This window comes from Ursus americanus, chromosome 3 (genome assembly GCF_024610735.1).
Source record: "Ursus americanus isolate L20-20 chromosome 3, mUrsAme1.1.p, whole genome shotgun sequence".
In the NCBI taxonomy this organism is placed as follows: Eukaryota; Metazoa; Chordata; class Mammalia; order Carnivora; family Ursidae; genus Ursus; species Ursus americanus.
The window spans coordinates 97747-104140 of record NC_142129.1 but is presented as its reverse complement, the minus strand read 5'-3'; the positions used below and the strand labels follow the sequence as shown (position 1 = coordinate 104140).

The window sequence follows — 6394 nt, the reverse complement described above, 5'->3', positions numbered from 1 at the left end:
GTGGGGTCTCCCCTCTCCGGGCTCGGATCCGCTGGGCTGGTCCGCGGGTCCGTGTTTACGCGCACACGGATCCGGTTCCGGGGGCTCCGCAGGCGGTCTGCAGTCAGGGAGCCTCCGGCCGCCCACCTGGCACTCCTGCTCCCCCGGCCTCGGCCCCGCAGGGTCCTCCCCGCGTCCACACCCGGTCCGGGCTGTCGGTTCCGTGTCTGGAGGTTCGGTAGCGACGGCGCGCGCTCTGCAGACAGACGGCTGTGGGGAGAGCAGGTGTTCTCACGGCGTCGGTTCTTCCCGAGCGCAGAGTGTCTTCCTGTCTCCGTGTGTCTCCCTCGAGGTCTGTCGTCGGTGTCTCCCGGGTGTCCGAGGGCAGGGCCGTCCATCTCCCTCGAGGTCTGTCGTCGGTGTCTCCCGGGTGTCCGAGGGCAGGGCCGTCCGTCTCCCTCGAGGTCTGTCGTCGGTGTCTCCCGGGTGTCCGAGGGCAGGGCCGTCCGTCTCCCTGGAGGTCTGTCGTCGGTGTCTCCCGGGTGTCCGAGGACAGGGCTCTCCGTCTCCCTCGACGTCTGTCGTTAGTGTCTCCCGGATGTCCGAGGGCAGGGCCGTCCATCTCCCTCGAGGTCTGTCGTCGGTGTCTCCCGGATGTCTGAGGGCAGGGCCGTCCATCTCCCTGGAGGTCTGTTGTCGGTGTCTCCTGGGTGTCTGAGGGCAGTGCCGTCCGTCTCCCTAGAGGTCTGTCGTCGGTGTCTCCCAGGTGTCCGAGGACAGGGCTGTCTGTCACCCTCAAGGTCTGTCGTCGGTGTCTCCCGGGTGTCTGAGGGCAGTGCCGTCCATCTCCCTCAAGGTCTGTCGTCGGTGTCTCCCAGGTGTCCGAGGGCAGGGCTGTTCGTCTCCCTCGACGTTGTCGTCGGTGTCTCAGGGGTGTCTGAGGACAGGCTGTCCCCTCTTCGGTATTTGATGGAGGAGGAGGAGGAGGAAGTTGGGAGGGTCGTTCTGGAGGAAAGTGCACTGGAGAGAAGCAGGTTCCGGGGTGATGGGTGTTCTCACCGGCTGAGCTGCAGGGGTGGTGATTTCTGGGAGGAGGTGAAACCCGCGTCTTTCCCTTTGGGGCCTGTGACTGATAAGTCTCTGCTGTGGGGGGTTCTAATGTGGGGTCTGTAATTGACAGTTGTTCCTGTAATTGACACTGAGCGGTTGGCTCCCCACCCAGCCCCCCTTCTGGCGACCCCAGTCCACTTGACTGAGCCTTCCCTTCATGCATTTTCAGTTCTTTTTTTTTTTAATTTTATTTATTTATTCGACAGAGATAGAGACAGCCAGCAAGAGAGGGAACACAAGCAGGGGGAGTGGGAGAGGAAGAAGCAGGCTCATAGCAGAAGAGCCTGATGTGGGGCTCGATCCCATAATGGCGGGATCACGCCCTGAGCCGAAGGCAGACGCTTAACCGCTGTGCCACCCAGGCGCCCCCATTTTCACAGTTCTAACCAGTTTTTGGTGGAGTGTTGTGGAAAATTGAAATTCCAGATCCCACTGCTTCTCCTGTACCCACGACACAGGTGCCGCCGATGTCATTCTCCAAGTCTCTTGCTAACGTGTGGCCTCCTACAGTGGCAAGTGGCCTCTCCGTGGTGGGTGAACTGGGTCTCGGAAGACGTGTCCTCCATCACGAAGTTTGACGTGGTCTCTGCTCCTGTGACCTGGTGCTGACCTGGTTGTTTGTAAGAGTACTTGACTCTGGGTTGATTTCAAGGTGCAGTGAACCTGTCACAGCAGCACAAATACACTTTATCTCCACACTCGGACTCCCCTGCTGTCGTTTCTTTACCACATTTGCCACTTCACACGGGATACTTCAGTGCGTTTTATCCCGAACAGGGACACCATCCCGCGGAAACACCACATAGCCCTGAGCAAGGAAATCATTGCGGTTTCCACGTTATAACCCAGACCACAGGCCCACTTCAACGGTCGCCACCTGCCCCGCTGTCTGAAATGTCTTGCTTCATTCGGATCCAGTTTTCTTCTTCTGCAACTGCTCCCGAGACTTTCCCATATTTGCACAACCCTGATGGATTTAAGGAGCACAGATGGCTCCAATCTGGGTGGCCTTTCTGGATGGCTTATGTCGCTTGGGCTGTTTTCAGTGTCCGTCCATGTGGTGACATGCATCAGTCCTTCATTTTTTTCACTGTGACTAAACATAGTAACATTTACCACTTAAAACATTTCAGGTTCACAGTACTCCGGCCTTAGGTGAGTTCACACGGTTGTACATCATTCTCTAGAACTTCTTCTTTCTCCCCGAGGGAGACGGTATGCATGAAACACTAACTCCCCATTCCCTTTTCCCCTCGGCCCTGCTGCCACATTCAACTTTCTGTCTCTAGACACCTCAAGAGGTGAAATCATACAGTATCTGTCCTTCTGTGAAAGCCAGCATCCTGTCCTTGTTGCCGATTTCGGAGTAGAGCTGTCAGTCTTCAGACTTGAGCATGGTGTTGGCTATAGATTTATTGAAAAAAAATTACCCCTTATTCCTGTTTTCATGAGTGTTTATGTCAGCAACAGACATTGGATTTTGGTTAGAACCTTTTCTGCATCAATTAATATGACCACATGTTTTTATTTAAAAATTTATTGCGGAGTATAACATTGCTTGGTTTCACTATACTGAACAACCTTTGAGATGTTTGTGAAGAGACCCTTGCTTATGATGCAGAATATATTTAAGAGCTCTTGGTTTTGCAATTTTTCTGATCAGGCTTCTTATATCTAAGACCAGTGTAGGAATGTATTTGCTGATTTTGTGATGATTTCATTGGGGTTGGTATTAGTGGTTAGGATTGGTGTTAGGGGTTAGGGTTATGGTTGTGTTAGGGTTAAGGTTAGGGGTCTCCCTGTCCTCTTCTGCACAGAGCCCATTCTCCTCCAGTAACCAGAGTGATCTTTTCGGAACATAACCTTTGGACCTCTCTGGTGTCTGCTCCCCTCCTGCCCATCCTCTCCAGCCTCACCTCTCCCATCACAGCCTGCCCTTCTGTGGGCCACCCAGGGGTATGATTGTCCCACATGTGCCTCAGGCCTGAGTCCAAGCCTTTGCATTCACTGTGCCCTCTGCCAGGAGCACTTTTCTCTCCCCATGCTTCATGTCTGGCTTGTTTCCCCATTGGCTGGGCCCCGAATTGCCCTCTGAGGACCTGACTCATGTCTGCTGGTTGAATGTGCTTGTCCGCTATTTAAATGTAGTGCCCGCCTTCCTGATGTGAGCAGTTTGCTAACCTGCCAGTGATGGGGCAGGCATACGGAACTAGCCTTAGTATCTGCACAAAAAAGTAGTCTCAGAGGGGCTCACCACACTTACCTGACGATGGGGGAGCTGCTGTCCCCATGGTGGGGAGCAGGTAGTCCCCTCAAAGGGGGACCAGTCATGTGAGGTGGTTGGACAAGACTCCCAACTTCTTGTCTGGGGAGATGGAGACCTGGACCTGGAAGCTTACACCCTTGGATTCAAGGCTGGGGCCTAAGCAAGCTCCTTCTTCTTCCAGAGGTCCTCTCTCCCCTTCCCTAACCATGGACTGAACCTGATTCCTGATCTGGGGGAGTTCAAGGGTGACCCCTCCTAGGAATACCAGTGGTTTACTGAGGACCTTGTCAGCAGGATGCCCAGTAGCCTTGAAGGGAGGACCCTATAGGAGGTGGAGACAGCTCTGTGGGGACTGGTGACATCCCACTCAAAACAAAATGGGTCTGGTGGCCAGCCCTGCTGGTTCTACCCAGACTGTAGGGCATAGAAACAAGGGCTGTGGCCCAAGGTGCTCCACTCCTGGCAGGTGGGGACAGGACCTGGGGGTTTGCCCAGGAGCTCAGCACAGGGGAAGTGTTCCGGCTCCAGCATGCTGGAGTCCATGTGGGGCTGCATGGGCTTCCAACCTCTTAAGCCTTAGGCACCTCTTCGTAAGATGGGGTGCTGACGGCCCCCATCTCTGGGAGCAGAAGATAGGGAGGCCCCATGGGCAGACTCACTCAGGAGAGGCCAGGAGAGTGGCTGTTGCTTAAAGCAGCCCAGGGCCTGCCCCCTTGAAGAAGGTGCACATGTGCACAGTCCCCAGCTTCGGGGTCCTGCTGCCAGCCTCTGGCAGTGACCCTCCTCTCACCCTGTCCCCTGTCCCTGTAGCTATGTGGTCTTCCTGGAGCTGTTCTTGCAGACGGCGAAGAAGCACTTCATGGTGGGACACAGGGTCACCTACTATGTCTTCACCGACCAACCATCTGCTGGGCCCATGTGTCCCTCTGGGAGGGCCGGAGGGTGGTGGTCCTCGAGGTCCGTGGCGCCCCGTGCTGGCAGGATGTGTCCATGCAGCACATGGCGATGATCAGCTTCTGCGAGCAACACTTTCTCCACGAAGTGGATGACCTGATGTGCGCAGACGAAGACCTGAAGTTCATGACCACGTGGGTGTGGAGATCCTGTCCCCACTATTTGTCACTCTGTACCCCAGTTTCTACTGGGTGGCCCACGAGAACTTTAGCTACGAGCACCGGCCACAGTCCCAGGCCCACGTAGCTAGGGACCAGGGCGACTTTTACTGTATGGGGGCCTTTTTTGGGGGGGGTCTGTGGTGGAGGTTCACTGACTGACCTTGGCCTGTCACCAGGCAATGGGGGTTGACCTGGCCAATGGGATGGAGGCCATGTGGCCTGACGAGAGCCACCTGAACGGATACCTGCTGGACCACACGTCCACCAATGTGCTGGCCCCAGAGGACCTGTGGGACCCACAGCTGCTGGGCTGTCCCCCGGAGGCCAAGTGGGACCCGCAGCTGCTGGGCTGTCCCCTGCAGGCCATGTGGGATCCGTGGCTGCTGGGCTGAACCCTGGAGGCCATGTGGGACCCGTGGCTGCTGGGCTGAACCCCAGAGGCCATATGGGACCCGCAGCTGCTGGGCTGTCCCCTGCAGGCCATGTGGGACCCGTGGCTGCTGGGCTGAATCCCGGAGGCCATGTGGGACCTGTGGCTGCTGGGCTGTCCCCCGGAGGCCATGTGGGACCTGCAGCTGCTGGGCTGTCCCCCGGAGGGCATGTGGGACCCGCAGCTGCTGGGCTGTCCCCTGCAGGCCATGTGGGACCCGCGGCTGCTGGGCTGAACCCCGGAGGCCATGTTGACCTGGGGCTGCTGGGCTGTCCCTTGGAGGCCATGTGGGACCCGCAGCTGCTGGGCTGCCCTCTCCTCACCCGGGTCATGGAGAAACTGAGATTCAGGCAGTGCCCAAGAATCACCAGGACATCCAGAACACATGAGGGGCTCGCCCCGTCTCCGTCAGGGGGTGCCACTCTGAGCAGAGCTGTAAAAGCAGGTTCCTTCATCTGTCCCCTCGACTGTGGAGTCCAGCACTGCCTGCTCGGGCATGTCCAGGGCCCCCAGCCGCCCCTGTGCCCAGGAGACCTGCCTGTGGGCACAAGGTCCTCTTCCTGTGGTTGGTGCATTTTGATAATTTCTGGGTCATTTGCAGCTGCTAATGGCTCCAGTTTTACGTCGAATGTTTTTCTGTGTCAATGCTGAGCAACCATCTTTAAAAAGAACAATTGAGGGAAAAGGTTTTCTCCCTGGTTCTAAACAGACACGGCCTGGTGGGGCTGGGAACGGCCCTGTAGCAGCCTTGGATGCCATGCCACAGCCATGGGGCTTCAGGGTCAGGGGTACGCTGAGTCACCTCTCAGACCCTCAGTCCCCTGACTGCCAGAGGCTGTGACCGCTAGCATGGCCTCCAGGAGTATGGAGCCCTCTGAGTTATTTTTGGTTCCTGCCTTGGTTTTAAAAGGCTATTTCTGTGCTGGTGGTGTGGGTGTGGGTGGCTCCGTCTGGGTGCGCGTCCTGTTGGGATCCCTCAGTGCCCACTGGAGGGTTTGCACTTGTGGACTCTCTCTGCACTATGTGTTAGCAAGCATTCACTGAGTGCCTACTGTGAGCTCGGTCACCAACAAGGGGCAGAGCGTGAGAGCAAGAACCAAGATACAGGGTCCCTGCTCCAGGGCCCTCCTGGGACTCGTGATGGCCCCATCCTCCTGACTCACTACTTTCCTATTGTGGTGTAATGGACATACGACTGATACCGTTAAGCACGTTTCAGGGTACAATTCAGTGGCAATACGTACATTCACTGCTCTGCACCTGCCACCTCCATCCATCGCCACAACTTCATCGTCATCCCAAACTGAACCGCTGCCCACGAGACCCTAACCCCCATTCCCCCTCCCCAGCCCCAGCACTCAGCAGCTCCTTCCATCTCTATGAATCGGAGTGCTCTCTGTCCCTCACGAATGGGGTTCTCCAGTATCGGTCCTTTAGGGACTGGCTTATTTCACATAAGATATTAGCTTCAAGGTCTGTCCCCATGAGCCTGGA

General features: G+C 56.7%; 1 pseudogene; it reads left to right on the top strand.

The window, feature by feature from the left end:
• Nucleotides 1-4142: 4142 nt before the first annotated feature.
• Nucleotides 4143-4862, top strand: LOC123789508 (histo-blood group ABO system transferase pseudogene; annotated as a pseudogene).
• The last annotated feature ends 1532 nt before the right edge of the window (nucleotides 4863-6394 follow it).